Source organism: Camelus bactrianus, chromosome 35, assembly GCF_048773025.1.
Source record: "Camelus bactrianus isolate YW-2024 breed Bactrian camel chromosome 35, ASM4877302v1, whole genome shotgun sequence".
In the NCBI taxonomy this organism is placed as follows: domain Eukaryota; kingdom Metazoa; phylum Chordata; class Mammalia; order Artiodactyla; family Camelidae; genus Camelus; species Camelus bactrianus.
The window spans coordinates 18,380,329-18,397,234 of NC_133573.1; the positions used below are offsets into that span (position 1 = coordinate 18,380,329).

The 16,906-nt window shown below is 37.6% G+C and overlaps 1 protein-coding gene across 13 annotated transcripts in view; it reads right to left on the reverse strand.

Annotated features, from left to right (window-relative positions):
* Positions 1-16,906, reverse strand: part of ABI1 (abl interactor 1) — a 100,124-nt gene that overhangs the window by 37,339 nt on the left and 45,879 nt on the right. The window lies entirely within an intron of this gene.

Genomic DNA, 16,906 nt, shown 5'->3' on the forward strand with positions numbered 1-16,906 from the left:
TACTTATAACTTAAATGACTGATTTCTTGAATATGTGTAAGCACATTTGACTGTCCTTTATGATTGGATTACTGCATTCTATTGATTCTTATTTTGCGGTTATCTATTTCTTTGGTAACTATCAACCCCAAGTTTAAAAAGCTAAACCTCTAATCTGTTCTTAGAAACAATTATCAGTACACATATGTAAACTAAAAAAAAATATGTGCAGTATATTGTATATATGTATTTACATGTAATATATTATCTATGTAGAGTTAAACTAATGTTACCTAGTAAAACTGAAAAAGGAAAAAAAGGCAAACTTCTACAAAAATAATTTTTTGAATTTTATTAATATTTTATATTGCACTTTCTGCACATGAAGTGAAACTGCACTGCGATGAGCTGGTAACAAGGACATAGCTGCAGAAGCCTAACACAAAGTAAACGAGACCCTGGAATTTGAAAGGCACAACCTAGAGCTAATATAACACGACTAGGAAGCTCTCCTGACTTACTATGACAAGTATGAATAATATAAAGAGTTGTGACAGAGAATAACAACAACGGGGAACATAAAATGATTAATAGAAATATTCTACCCCCCAAATAATCAAAACACCCTGAATAAAACCCAAAGAAACTTTCTCCCCGTGTAGTTATAAGGGAAGAAATGCAGAAATTGTGAAATGAGGGTTTGTGAAATGAGGGTTTACCAGATTAACCTGAAAAAAAAAAAAACTGTGTGGTCTACAAAGCCAGGTATAACACACCCTATCTACTCACAGCCAGATACACCTCTCATTCCCCTACTCCCAGCCAATGCTGCACTGATGCCAAATCTCCCCAAACTGATCTAAAGCTTCAGTGCCTCTCAATAAAAACTAACTGAGTTTTTCATGGAATGGAAGGGCAAAGGGGAAAGAATGACCAAGGCATGGTTCTTAATAGATGGGGGGGTGGAAAGGGGAACTTGCCTGCTTAGTTTATTATTATTAAGACAGCAGGGTTCTTAAATAGGGTTAAATAAATGGACCAATTCAAATGAAGATAAAACTCAGAAATAAATTCATACTCATAACAAGGAAACTTGTTACCTTACAGTGATTGCACAGGGGGAAAGAATGCATTATTTAAACAGGGCAAATAACTTGCCATACAGAAAGAAATACTGAGAATGAATCTCTATCTCACACTGTAAGGAAAAGAACAATTCCAGACACATTAAGTGTAAACACAAATAAGTGGCACATTTATTCTTAAAATATTGCATTAACGAGAATGAACTAGTACGAATGAACTACATATGAAATACAGATAAATAGTAGAAACATAATAACTGAATTTAAAAAAGCAGGCCATGCTAGACTACATACAGCCTCAATCTATTTTTATTAAACACAAAATTAATAATTATTTAAGGATTCAAATATATGTGATAAACTTTTCAAAGGGGCAAGGAAATAAGAAACATACCCTTGGGAGTATGGATTGAAACACATAGGCAGAAGAAACAGAACTGACCATTTTCTAGTTAACTTTGGTGGCAGAGTCCTAGATGTTTATTTTATTATAAATTTTATAATGTACATTGCATTTATTCTTTTGAATGTTATTAACTATAATTATTTAAAAGTCTTTAATTGAACACAAAGCACAAATAGAGCACAAGAGAAAAAAAATGACTAATATTCCTGGAGCACCATCAGAAGACTCCATAAAAGAAACCTACCACGTTAGCCAGCTGTACGTGGCAGCCAAAGAGAAGACAGTACACAGGGAGGGGGTGCACAGAGGAAAATCCACGCAAAAACAATACTGTAAGCAAAGGCAAAGAGGCATGAAAATACAATACCCATCTAGAGATCAGAGAAAACTTTAAATAGCATGAATAAAAGTAAGTTGAACTCTACTCTTAAGAGTTATTAAAGAAAGACTAAATAAATTGGGAAACCAAACTTGACAATTTCTTTCTAAAGGGTCAAGTGGGCCCTTTATAATATGAGCAGACTGGGAATTGAACAGGTAAAATAAATTGTGTGGAAAGCAAAGGTTCGAAAGAAAGAACAATTAAAACACAGCCAAAGTGATTTGATTTAGAAAAACATTATTTTCCAAAATGAATGTTGAAATAAAAAGATCAATTTCACAACTAGACAAGATTTTTAAATTACCCTTTCAAATATGATTACTTAAAATTATTGAATAGAAATATGTTATTTTAATTATAGTCTTTCTCTTACCACTTTTGGAAGTTGTGGGTGGGTTGTGGGGGTTTAAAAAATATGCTTCTTTTAAATACCCTCCAAAAAATAAATAAATACATACATACATACATATCCTCCAGGAAAAAAATCCTTTCTAATTATCAAAAGACAGAAGGACAGGTGGGAAAGAAGTATGACGCAGCAGAACTACTTAATATTTCTCATATTTTCTACAATATCATATCGGAAGGCCTATCACCCTCACAACTGCCAGTGCCAATACAGGGAAGCCATTATAGGTTTCAAGAAAAGAACTTTGTAATGTAAGTAAAGGCACAATAAATGCTTGCTGAAGAGTAACTACAGAATAAAAACCAAAACACTTTTGCCCTGAATACAAAAAGGACAGGAGTATAAAAGGGGTAGAAAAAGTGTTAAGGAGTCCTGAGACAAGCCACACACAGAGAGCCTTCAGCCAAGAGAGAGACAATCTTTGTCTGTCACTGCTTATTTGGACCAGACTCTGGAATTGGCCCTATGCCCAAAATTCTGTGTTACAGAGCTTTGTTCAATAAGCTTGAAACAAGGTCCCAATCAACTGGAAGTGAACTTGATTCAGAATGACCTATATATACACACTATAAAATGATCTATTTAGAAAAGATGAGCTGCAAAATAAGACTCTGGTGGGAAAACATAATATAAAACACTTGGATCAGGATTATTCCGAAATACTTTATCCTGGGAAAAACTGTCACTAACACTTAGGCCCACACTCAATTTTTTTGTACAACCCAATGACATTTTTCTGTCTTCTCACCTCCTGCTTAGGAATATAATTGCACACTGTAGAACACTTCACATGGTAATTATGTATCCACCTCAAAGAACAATTTTTTATGTGCTTAATTTAGTGACAATCATTTTTGACCCAAACTAGGATCTAAAGTAGATATGAACTTGAAAGACAACATTAGATCACACTTTTATCATCTACATATCAGGTCATGAATTTGTACTTATTCCCCAGCCTACTATTCCTTACCTAAGAATTAACATTTGTTTTAGTATTTCATGAGTGTCCTCCCTTCTTAAAAGAGATTAATATATTTAAAATTCTGTAGAAATGTCAGGCATTAGAGTCTAATGACTTCAAAAGCATACTCAGGAACCACACTGCATAGATTTAAAAGTAGACTCTACCATTTACTAACTGTGTACCCTTGGGTAAGTTACTTAACTACTCTACGCCCTGTTTTCTTACCAGACAGATGAGGATGAAAAACAAACAATTTAATCAATCTCACAGAGCTAACATGAGGATTAAATGAGCTTATATCTACAAAGGATTTTTCAACAGTGTCTGGCATGTGGAAAGAACTAAATAAATGTCAGCTTCTATTATTATAATTGTTATTCTCTGTTCTCCAACCCACATTCAAGTGTTAAACTTACTAGATGATATTAAACCAGTTAAAGCTATAGCTACTAATAAACACAAATCTTAGAAGCAATCTTAGACATTAAGAACTGTTACTTATTTCACTTAAGATGTTGTAGCTATATTAAACATATAACAAGGAGTGAAGATCAGTATTATCAGAAAAGGGTCAAATCCAACACTTTAAAAGGATTTGGACTGTACTTATTATTAACCCTTTTGGAGCCTCATTCCTTACACATTCATCACAGGAGTATTTCTGGTCCTGTGATGTAGTGACCACATTTCGGCATATTTATACAGAAAGGATATTTAAAGGCACAAGTTGATAAATTAAATGAAGAGATTAAATTTAGAGGATGGATTACACACTGTCTCTCCCTTCTGACACTTCACCAAAATGACTGCCAAAGAATCAATTTTTATATATATATGTATTTTTTTTCCTCCCCTGAATGATTAAGAGAAATAACAGGAGAAAATAGGTGGACAAAAACTTTCAATAAACCGCTGGATACTAGAAAGGAATCAGAGGCAAAGGAATTAAGTGAACAGAACAAGAGAAGAAGCTAGAATCCAAAACACCTGCAGACAGCAAGGCAATTTATTCAAGAAGAAGAAAATAACCCTTGAGAGGCTCAGAATTTGGAAGCAACGGGTTCTTTAGACTACAAAAGTGAGGAACAGAATCAAAGCCACAATGAGCTACCTTGAGATCCACTAGAATGGCTACTAAAAACAAAGGTGGGGGTAGAACAGCATTTGTGAGGATGTAGAGAAACTGAAACCCTGATATACTGCTGGTGGGAATGTAACATGGTGCGGCCACTTTGGAGAACAGGTGGCAGGTCCTATTATGGTTAAACGCAGATTTACCACAGGATCCAGGATTCCACTCCTAGGTATATAATCATAAATAACTGAAAACATATGTCCACACAGAAACTTGTACACAAGTGTTCACAGCATTATCCCTAATAGTCAAAAAGCGGGAACAATCCAAATGTCCATTAACTAATAAATGGATAAATGTGGTATTTCCATAAAATAGAGTATTATTTGGCAAGAAAAATGAATGAGCACTGAATACATGCTACACATGCATGAGCTTTTAAAACATCATGCTAAGTGAAAGAAGCCATCACAAAGGACGTGATTCTGTTTATATGCAATATCCAGAATAGACAAATCTACAGGGCTAAAAAGTAAATTACTAGCTGCTGAGGGCTGGGTAGAGAGAGGATGCAGGGATTGGGGAGCCTATGATAAGTAAGGAATGTAAGAGGTTCCTTTTTGGGGTAATGACAATATTCTAAAATTGCTGTGGTGATGGATCTACAACTCTGACTATATCAAAGGCCACCGAATTGTACACTTTAAGCTGGTAAATTGTATGGTATGTGAATTATGTCTCAATAAAACTGCTTTTTTTAAAAAAATTGTATTTATTTATAACTTCTAATTTTTTTTTTTGGTTTTTTTGGGGGGAGAGGTAATTAACTTTATTTATTTATTTTTATTCTTTTTTTTTTTTTTAATAGAGGTACTGGGGGTTGAATCCAGGACCTCATGCATGATAAGCATGTGCTTTACCACCTGAGCTATATCCTCCCCCTTAAAATTGTTTTCTTTTTTAAAAAGTGAGGAATAAAGGTAAAAGCTGAAGAATTAAGTGTCTATGTACTGAACAGTTGAGTTCCCCACTCACCATGTTCTCAAAACTTCCCTCATGAATGCAACTCTGATGAAATAACTTAGAAAAATTCTTCACTGCAGAAACAAAATGGCACAAGACTTCTAAATATTGAACATTTGGGGGTCCTCTGGTCAAAGCCCAATCACCCCACCAAGCTTTCTACTTAAGCATTTTAGTTCCTCATTCTTAAATAGAAGCAAACAGTCAAGGATCATCAGACTTTTGAGACAACAGTATGCTGGAGGGGGAGGGCACTAAAACAAATAAAATAGAAAAAAAGAGCCTGAAAAAAAATTTTGCAGACTAGAGGAATACTTTTTTAAAATAAAGGATTTATATTATCTTAAGAGTAAAAGATAATTCATTATTAAGTAAGAATTCAACTTGTGAAAAAGGACATGAAAATTCTTGAAAATGAAAAAAATGGTAAAAGTTAACAATATAAACAACTGATATACTGGAATTTATAGTTGAGGAAGTCTCCCAAAGATATAGAAACAGGAAAGGAAAACAGTACTAAAATATTGATTCAAAAGGTCTAATATCTGAATAAAATGAAAAAAACAAAAAAGAACAGAGAATACAAGGAGAAAGAAATCATCAAAGAAATAACACTAGATCCCAAAAATATAGCAGCATATCCCCAGATTGAGAGGGCTCACCAAGTGCCAGCATAAAGTACTTTTAAAAGACCAGTACAAGCTTATAACCCTATGAAATTTCAAAACACCGCAGCTAAAGAGAGTAAATATTCCAAAGGTTTCCAGAAAGAAAAGACAAGTTACATACAAAGGCTCTAGAATCAGAGGCCTATCAGACATCTCAGTGACAACACTGGAAGCTAGAAAGAATGGGCTATTACCTTCACAAGACTGATGGAAAATAATTTTCAGTCTAAAACTAAGGGCAGTACGGCACAGTGATAACAAGCAAATTCTAAAACCATACTTCCTGGTTCAAATAATGCCATTTAACAGCTCTATGATCCTAACCTTAAGTCACATAGTCTCTTTGTGTATCAGTCTCTTCATCTGGGAGATGGGGTTGTTATGAGGATGAATTAATTTATACATGTTCACAAGGGTAAAGAGCCTGATATACAGTCCTTCCTACATAAGTGCTCTAGAGAGCAAGCCTGGGTACAGAAAGGGGTGACGCGGTACTTAAGCTTTTCACTATAATCCCTTAGGTCGTACCTGACTGGCTTGTAACCACATTCACGTATTATTGGGGGCAGGGAGGAAATTGTGAAATAAAGCCCAATGGTAACAGCTGGGCAGAGAATAATACCTATATGCCTTTAAGCTCAAATGAGACAGAAAAATACAAAATAAAATTTTTTAATGAAAGAGAAGCGCCTGCCAGACAGTCAAGAAAGGTGACAGGATGTGGTAAGAGAGATTCTTGGTCTGGTTAAGTAGCAGAATCAAGAGTAACCCACGACAGGCTGGGTCCGATTAAAGAAAAAAGATACAGTTTGTTGATAAGAGTAAAACAGAGCGCTCAAATAGAGAAACTAACTTTAATCACAGTTAAATGACAAGCTCGTGCAAAGATGAAATTCACTGAGGTTTTGAGGGTTTTTTGAGGCTAAATTAAAAGCATCCTAAACTAAAAGATAAGAAATAAGACTTTATATCTTATCAAAACTCAGTAATATCTTACTAATATAAAGAATACCAATTGAGGCAATATGGCAGATTAGATAATCTGAAAACTCTCCCACTATAAACTGCCTAAACATGCTTGACAGATTGTGACACTGCATTTTTAAAATTCATAGTCCAGTATCAAATAGAGCAAAGATAATCCAGTAATAGTAAGGAGACGAGAGAATTAAAACTCAGAGCAGAAAACACGTTAGAAGCAACTCTATAGGGGCTGGCTGCCACTAACACACCGGCTCAGACTTTTATGCCAAATGGAAACAAAGTGTTAAGGCCTGGGCTTGCTGAAGGGTGAGAAGGCAGAACTGAAATGGCAAAAGGAACTTTGCAGATGTGATTAAACAAAGGATCTGACAAAGGAATATTATCCAGGATTACTGACTCATGTGATCACAAGAGTCTTTTAAAAGGGAAAGAGGGAGGCAAGACAGTTGGTGCAGATCAGGTGATGCAATGTGGAAAAGACACAATTGGCCATTTCTGGCTCGAAGATGGAGGAAGAGGCCACCAGCTAAGAAATGCAGGAGGCCTCTAGAAGCTAAAGTAAGGTAAGAAATCAGATTCTCCCATAGAACGTCCAGAAGGAACACAATTCTGCCCACATCTCAGTTTTGGCCCCAGTGAACTCACTTCATATTTCTAAGCTTCAAAACTATAATATAATAAAGTTGTGTTATTTTAAGCCATTAAGTGTGAAGTAATTTGTCACAGCAGCTCTAGGAAACACATAACACACATACACACACGTGCACACACACACACACACACCAGGGTGGGAGGGCAGGCAATTACTGTCCAAGAAAGTATAACATGTTCTTATGAAGTTTTCAGGTACAACTCTAAACAGTCCTGGATTGACAGTATCCCTAGAACACTCGGCAGAATGAAACTGTCTAGAAATATATCTTCAATTTATCTCATCAATGGGATTACCCTTAAACTGCAGAGAGAAAAGATGAGCTCTTAACATGAGCTCACAATCGAGATTTATAAAACACATAAGGAAATAATTCACCATAAGCAAGAGGCCACATACACACACATACGCGTGCACACATAGACAGTAAGGCTTCCAAAGACTGGGAGGGAGGGAGGGAGGGAGAGAGAAAAAACAGAATAGATGACATGAGTACCAAGTACAAAATAATGGTGGGTCATCTGAATCCAAATAAATCAATAACTACATTAAGTGAAACGCAATAAATGCCCCAATTAAAAGAAATATCACACTGAATTTTTTTAAATCCAGTTATTCTTAGAAGAGACAAATCTTTAAAAAAAAAAAAAAGGAAGAAGCTGGAAGTAAAAGAATGGAAAAGATATATTCTATATATTAATAGGTAGTGTATTAATAATATCAAGACAAAATAAACTTATTTTTTTAAAAACCCTAAAGCCAGAAGAGCATTGTATTCTGTAATAATGCTGTTTTATCAAAGTATATTTACATGAATTTACTCAATGAAGGTTTTATAATTTATACTTTGCTCTTCGAAAAGAACAAATCAAAAACATTAGAGAAGCCACTTTCATGCCAAGCTTGGTGGGGGGACAGTTTTAGAAAAAATGAACACATGCAACTGTGCATAAAACTGCAGGTGGCTAGAAAGGAAACCAGCTAAAAGGAAAAATAACTAAAAATAGGCTTAGAACAGCGATTCTGACTGCTTCATTTGGATTTTCAAATTATTTCAGAGCTAAAACTGAGAGCTAGAGGGTTATTAATAAGAGGGTTATTTTAGAAATTGCCTTAATTTTAGAAATAAGTTTTGCCATAATTAAATATGCGTATTTACATCTCAGAAGTTCTCAAGCACCAATGCAATTCAGAAGCCAAAGAATTTTTAAATCTGCAATGATCTTAATGACAAAATGTAGCAAAATAAATTATTCCTGATTAGCCAAAATAAAAAATTCCTATCACAGTCAATTTTGTTGGATCTCTAACAAAAATATTTTTAGGGATGTTATGCCTTGATGTACATGCCAGGCGCTTTACAGGTTTCCCCTATCTTTAAAGGTTATTATGGATTTACAAGCCCTAACATTAGAAACACTTAGGAAAAGACTTAAAGTAAACAATAAAAAAGTTTCTTTAAAAAATTAAGACAATGATAGTAGTTTTTAAACAAGAAGCTATTGCCTCCAAAGTCATCTTTAATTTAACACATGAATCCAATCATGAAGAAACATTAAACATACTCATACTGACAGACATTCGACAAATTAACTGGCCTATAATTTTCAAAAGTATCGAGGTTAGGTAAAACCAAGCAAAGACTGAGGAACTGTCCCAGACGGAAGAAGACTAAGGAGACAGGATAACTAAATGCTCTGAACTGTATCCTTTTCCTATAAAGCTGCTGAACAATGGGCAGATTTAAATAGAACTTGACAATTAACCAGCAGCAATGTCTCAGTGTTAAGCACCTGATTTTGATCACATCATAGTTACACAGTAGCATGTACTTGTGTCTAGAAAATACACACCAAAGTATTTGGGGGTGAAACGGCACCGTAACAGCAAGTTATTCTCAAACGGTTCAAAACAAAAAAGTTCTCTGTCCTGTACTTGCAATTTTTCCATGAGTTTAAAAAAAAAACTACCCCCCAAAAAATACTTTAAGTCATCTTTACTACTTAGTCATAAAAATGAGAATCAGACTTTTTTTAAGCTCACTGATTCAGTAATCAATGAGCTAGTAATTTAGTGATCAATGTTCCATTAATCTAGAGGAACACAACCAAATAAGATTTCTCTAAAAAAAAAAACGTACAGTGATTTTTTTTTATCAACTGAAATTAAAAGAGGACGGCCCCATTCAAAACTGACCAATTCTAATGGCTCTGAAGTCTCTGCAATGAGCTTCTTTGAAGAGATTCTGTGACCTTCCACTGTAACTCCCTTCCCTTTTACTTGCTGAATAAATGGGTGCACACACGCCAGGTACCAGGACTACAGCAATGATCACAGCAGAACCCTACGGAGGGCAGACACTGTATAGGACAAATTATGTCATTCTGATAACAAATGCTATGAAAGCAAAGTATAGGATGCTATAAAAAAGAGAATTCGAATAATATGTGCGCAGGTGGGAGGCAGGACAGAAAGGAGCATTAGGGAAAACCCACCTTTTAATAGAATTTTATAAAATTTAGGGTGGGAGTTAGCCAGGTGAAACATGCCTATAACAATGTGAGCCAGGACACTGACATGCAGAGAGATATATCCTCCCCGGAACTTAGAAGTCCAGGATGGGTTAGAAGTAAGAGGTAAGGCTAAAAATAAAAGCAGGTGCCAGGCCATTAAAGAGCCTTAAGTGCTGTTGAAAAGATTTTAAGATATTTTTCCTTGCCGGCACTGATTTTCAAACTTTTTTGCTGTTCAATCCTAATTTCAAGTCAACTCTTACACAGAATCTCAGTGAACAAAAGCAGCGCTGTCTGAAGTGGAAAGAGGGCGCTTTAGAACCTCACCAACCGAGCCTCCTGCTTCCCTAAGTCAGGGCGAAGGCGGGGGGTGGGGGTGGGGGCAGTATCAGAACCAACACACGGAGGGCTCTATTAGCCAGACTTCCACTCAGAAACCGATGAAACAGTCCAATTTAAGAAGTTCCAAGAGCACTTATAACACAGAGGAACTAAACACAAAGGAATGGTGAGGGAAAGGGGAACAGAAAGGAAGGTAAGAACTAGTGGCAGTGGTAGGAACAGCACCCCTAAATCTAAAAGGACAAGGACAGGAGGGATTGTCAGAACTGGGAAGAGACAGTCACATAGAAAAGGCCACCTGGAGGGGAATAACGACTTGCCTTGGGATACAGCCAGCCCACACGGAAGAAATCATGTAGAAAACCACGGAAATAAGTATTCTGAGCTCGTCTTCCTCACTGCCTACGACCTGCCCATGGCCACACTGGCTGCACTCTGTCTCAAGCCAGAAGTCACAGATGCCCACTGACATAATCTGCACAGTAAGCCTCCCAGGCAAAGACCAGGGCGGAGACAGCAGATCAGGAGGATCAAACAAGTTATCTCATGTAGGAGTAGGAGCAGGCACAGAAGTACTAGGAAAGATCAAACCTAGCCTTCTGGAACCAAGGACAAGGTTTCCATGAGGCAAGACGAGGCCTAAAAAACGAGCAGGAGTTACCCAGGCAGAGGAACTCGGGAAGACAGACACTGCGAGCAATGACATTACAGAGGCTGGCACACTAAACGAGTGAGGAGGTTTGAAGCAGGGTGTGGAGGGAGGGAAAGGAATGACGCTAGAGAGCGAAGGGGAGACAAGATCATGCTGGTGTCAGTAACACGAAGGCAAGGTTTAAGGACTGACATACTGTCCTCTGATAGAGGTGGGTGTGCATTTTTAATAAAGGTAAAAGGCACAGAGACTTTCTTTTTAATGGTAAAAGTCAATTCTCGCTCCTATTTGCTGACCAGCTCCTGCCTGGTTCTCACCAGCACTGCAAGGCAGAGTAAGAGTGAGAAGAATCAAACCCTGATAATTACAGCTTCTAATCCACTTCAGCATTTTTTTTAAATTTAATTCTCACGCTTGGACTTTTTCAGAGAACAGATAGGCAAAAATATTTTCAGTGACCACATTAAGTACTCTGTTTAAGATTCTGAACCAAATCATTGATAATTCAAAATTTACACTAGGGTACATTCATTTTTCTTGGAAATGGAGAACTTTCTAAAAACAACACTGATACCTCTGCCATATTCCCAAAGGACTACAGACTTTCTAAAGTGCCACACTGATAATTTAAAGACTTGAGGATCTACTCCTTGCCATACTCTATGGGAGACACTAGGGACATGGTGATGAACCAACCTCATACCAGTGAGGTTCCTGTCATCCTTAAACTTACCTCTAACAGAAGGAGGAAGCATTATATAAGTAAACATACAAATAAACACAATCACAAATTTCTCACGTGTGACAAACAAAAACAAGACCAAGATAAAGAAAAAAATACTTGTAGATTTAGAACAAAGACATCATTTCTGCTTTTTGCAAAAGCAACATCCGTGGAGTAGGAGGAGATAAAACCAAAGCACAATGGATTGAGGCATACGTATGTTTCGAGGAAGAAGTTGCTACAAGTTCACAGATTCAAGAACTTACACTGTGAACTGTCAAGAGAAAAGAAGTAATATCTCAAAGGGTATGTATGTTAAAGGAAGGTTTTTTTTTTAAGATGGGAAAAAAACAAAATATGCTTTATGCTGACTAGAAGGGGGAATGCAAGAGGGGGTGAATATAAGAGAAAGAATGGATGGTCAGCTATGATGACTAATAATGCCAACATCTTACATCCCTGGGTTAGGCTAAATGCTTTACATGCAATTCTTTATTTCATCTCTAGGGTCAGCACAATTGTCCCAACTGTGTACATGAGAAAACTAAACTCAAACAAGTTAGGTAACCTGAACAAATCACATGCTGGCAGAACTGGGACTCAAACCCAGGTCTCTGTGACTTCAAAGCAGACCATACAGCGCTGATCTCATTTTTTTCTTGAGGGGGACGTAACTGGGTTTGTTGTTGTTGCTTAGAGGAAGTACTGGGATTGAACCCAGTACCTTGTGCATGTTAAGCTTGCACACTCTGCCACTGAGCTATAATGCTCTTCCCCACAAAAATACTTTTCAAACCAACTCTTAAGCACCAGTTACTACATACTGAGGACACAGAGATGAGGAGGAGCTCGGGTTGCGCAATCGGTCAGCACATGGTCCTTATGGAGATGAATAAAACATGGCCTTTACCTTTACAGAGAGAGCAAGGGGGAGACAGACATGTACCTCACGTCACTAATAAAAGCAGGAACAAGTAGGACGGCACAGTGCAAAGACTCAGTAACTCTACCCTGGGCTAATCAGTGAGGACTTCAGATGGTGCTTGTGTTAAGCAGAACAGAGACGGAACAAGTTAATTCCAAGTAAGACAAACAGATTACGGAAAAGCAAAGAGGAACAAAATTGCATGCCGTGTTTGGAACACTTCAAGAAGTTAAGCGTAGCAGGAATGTGATGAGAGCTGGAAGAAACCAGACCAAGGGGCCTTTTAGGCCATGCTAAGATGTCTGAAGTTTAAATCACAGGAAGTGAAATACCATTTCCAGGCTCTGTAACAAGATTAGGCAACTGTAAAGACTCAGAAACTGATTAGGGGGTTCCAGCTGCACCGGGTGAATGGCTTACAGACAACCCAAAGATCAGAAGATCTGGAGAGAGACATCCAAACCAGCTACTTACAATCAGACTAGAAGAAAGGAGGTTCCAAAGCTCCTTTCTTAGAAAAGAGCCCTTATTCTAAGTGAGATGAGAGCAATCCCTTGTCATACTATTTGTTAATGAGGACAGAACTAAAAAATGGTTTAACCTAAACTTTGTGATCAACAGGGAGGGGTTTGGAGGCTTGCTCCCTCAATACTGCAGACTATTTGAGGCAGAACGTGGGCTTGGGTGATTCATTTCTCCAGAAACATATTGAACAGAGGCAAGATGGCCTGTTGTTTGCCTTGAAAGTAAAGAACAGAGTCTCCAATATCCAAAGGATACTCTTTCCTTTGCTTCAGAGCTTAATCACATCAGTCTGCCATCTGATGATGCTGAAAGAAGACTGATTCTCTCTTGTTCTGTTAAGCACGGTGCTCTGATTCAGGAGCTGTATGTGTATTTCCCACCAAGCAGATGTGAGCAGCACAGAAAAAGCAAAAGGACCTGTCTACCCCACTAACGCATCACAAGCCATCCTTTTAGCCTCGTCAAGGAAACCAAATCAAAGGGAAATGAACTGTAATTCAGAACTTCACATTTACTTTTCAGAATTAACTTCCAGGTACATTCCTTATTCCTACATCCTCATCACCCTGAACAAGCCATCGCGTCTCTGTCTAATGCCATTTCCTCCAGCTTGAGTGCACCTGCACCCCAAGTCAAGATGATACATGCACAGGCTCCCTTCAAACCCCAACTTAAATGTCACTCCTTCAACACCGCCCAAACTATATGCCCCCTTCAAATGTTTAGTAAATACTTCCATGTATTGTACTTAATAGCATACACATCAACCCCTCTTAAATGAAAACTGTAACACTCACTAAATGCTTAGTATCTGGTGGGTTTCGTGCTAGGTTCTAGAAGTTTAGAAACTGAATAAGAATATAATCTTCTGCCTTTCAAAAACTCCCCAACTACAATAAAAACCAATGCAACCTAGTAAATGTAGCCTGTCATGTGCTTCAAGTGCTAAGGGACTGTGGGTGACATCCATGCATGCTGTGAGACTAGCTCACCTGATCTTCATTTCATCCTCCCCACCCTCACCCCAGGAGCACCTTCCTGAAGCAACTAAAAAGCTAAAAACACCCTTTTCTTCTCAGAGCTAGGCTTCCAGATACAGTTTCTCATCTGTCAAAGAAACACACTTTCCTGGGATATGGAAATTGAGAGTGAGATAGAGATCTCTTCCTACCCCTTTTTTTTTTATTACTTTCTGTTGGCAAACAAGTCAAGAAATGAGATTTTTTTTTTTTGAAGTGGAGCTTCTATCCACTCTCTAACGGTTCGGATGTTGAGGAGCAACTGCCGTGCAAGCAACAGCTGGACTCCACATCTCAAAGCCCAGTCAGCAGCTGCGTGAGGGTCAGGAGGCAGCACGGAAGCAGATTTCCAAGTTTGGTTTGAAATCCCCAAATCAAGTTCTTCAACTCAGTGATTCCATTGATGGCACCATCAGAGGTTACAGCTTCCCTAGTGTGTCAGTTCTTACAGTGCTGGGGGTTATTCATGGAGACCTAATTTCCGCTTAAAACACCTAGAGTGGTTTCTGTTTCCTGGACCTTGATTCGTTCATGCTAAACAAGTAATGACTTGCAGGGAGGAAGCACACCAACAAGGAGGGGAAGTACAAGAGACCAGCAAACTGCCAAGTGTAGCTTAGGATACAGAAGAAAAAATACTGAAGAATGAAACTAGAATCAGTCTTTTGAAATTCCCTTTAGCCATAAAAAGTTTCAAATCCCTGAATTCAGGCTTGGTCAAACAAAGAAATAGTCATTTGTCCAACATGTACATCACCTAAGGGTTGATCTGGCAAATACCCAAGTAAATTTGATCTTCAGTTTTGGTCACTTTTGCCCATTTCTTCATAGGTCTAATAATTACATACACCCTGTACGTGGTAAACGATATCTGATAGAAACTCTAAATCCTGCTGTAGTCCTCAGAAAAGTGTTGTGTAAACTTAGCTGAACTTAAACTCCAAACTGTCTCCTCTAAGAGGGTAGCAGCTGAAATCTCTGTTCACTTCTCTGAGCCTTGGCTGGCATTTTTGCAGTTTGCTCCACACGTGCGTAGTTCAGGGCCAGACTGTGATATGGGCAAACTCTTACTACAAAACTGGGGGGCTCCCTCTCTCAGGTCTCTTTCCTCTGATTTCTAGTTGTTGTCACCATGAGCTCTGCCCCCTGGTTCATCAAGCAGGGTGCAGTTTTCAATCTGAGTTTTACTTTCCTAACATGATGTCAACTGGCTATAAAACAGCAAACCCATCAGGGTTGGCAGTGGGAGTAGAATGGGGATCTGACTTGCCACTGGCATCTGAGGTCAAGGCAGTGTTGACTCCAGGGGCTTAGTGTCAGAACAGTACTGCGGTATACCAGTTGGCATCAGAACACCAGCCCTTCGTGGAACTTTTTCATCATTTCTTATAATAGCTAACTTCTATATGCTGAGGATACAGAAGGAACGAAGCCATAAATTTGCAGAATCTGCATCATCATGCAGTCTGCACAAGTCCTATTCCTCACAATTCCTAGCTCATTCAGAAAACATCAGCAAATCAACCTGCAGAAAAATTACCTTAAAAAAAAAAGCTACCTACCGTTAAGTAGTTGGAGAAACCAGTATCAAACCCCAAGAACATTTTTCAAATTCTTTGAAATAACTGTCTAACACTATCTGAGGGCTCAGCAAACTTCTTCTGGACAGAGTCAGAGAGTAACAATTTTAGGCTTTGTAGGCCAAATGATCTCTGTCGTTAACTACTCAACTATGTCACTGTAGTGGTGAAAGTAGCCATAGCAATATGTAAACAAAGGAACACTGCTATGTTCCAATAAAACTTTATTTACAAGAATGGGGGAAGGGCTGTATTCAGCCTACATGGATCAGTTTACTGATCCCTGCACTAGATTATTTAAATAAACATAAATCATTTAGTCATCTGATGGCATGCATCTCTAGTACCACACCAAAAACTAATAACTGTCTCTTAGAAACAAGGTAAGTACATTTTCTTTAAAAAAAGTTAATATACATATATTTTAATGATACAAATCATATTAACATAAATATAGCTAACACACACGCACACATACATACATAAAAGGGTGGAAGGAGAGAGGACCAAAGCTTTATCACAAATCTTTGTTACATTTTAGAGTATTTTTATTTAACCTCAAAATTTTCAGATAATGCATAATACATATCAAAATTCAAAAATTGCCTCAACCAACATAAAAGCTCACATTAAGTACCAGGTACTATGCTAGGTGCTCTAAGAGTCCATGGCAGAATACAAAATGTTTATCCACATAGGAATTGAGAGAATTTTATTTTAGATAATAGTAAGATAAAGTCTACTGCCAAAACAAGGTTTAGCCCCTTAACTCCCTCAAATAAACATGTATGTGCTCTGTAGCATGCACTTACAGAGAATAATCTGTACCCCATCTTACTACACCTTTACTATAGCTTGCTCCTCTCTAAATTCACCTTGTTAATAACTATAATTAAAGCAAGAATGCTTCATTAATCTGAGTTAATAAAGGTGTCCTCCCTCCAAAAAGGAGGTGAGGAAATTTGCCCTAAATCATTTGATTGTTGGGCCTTAATC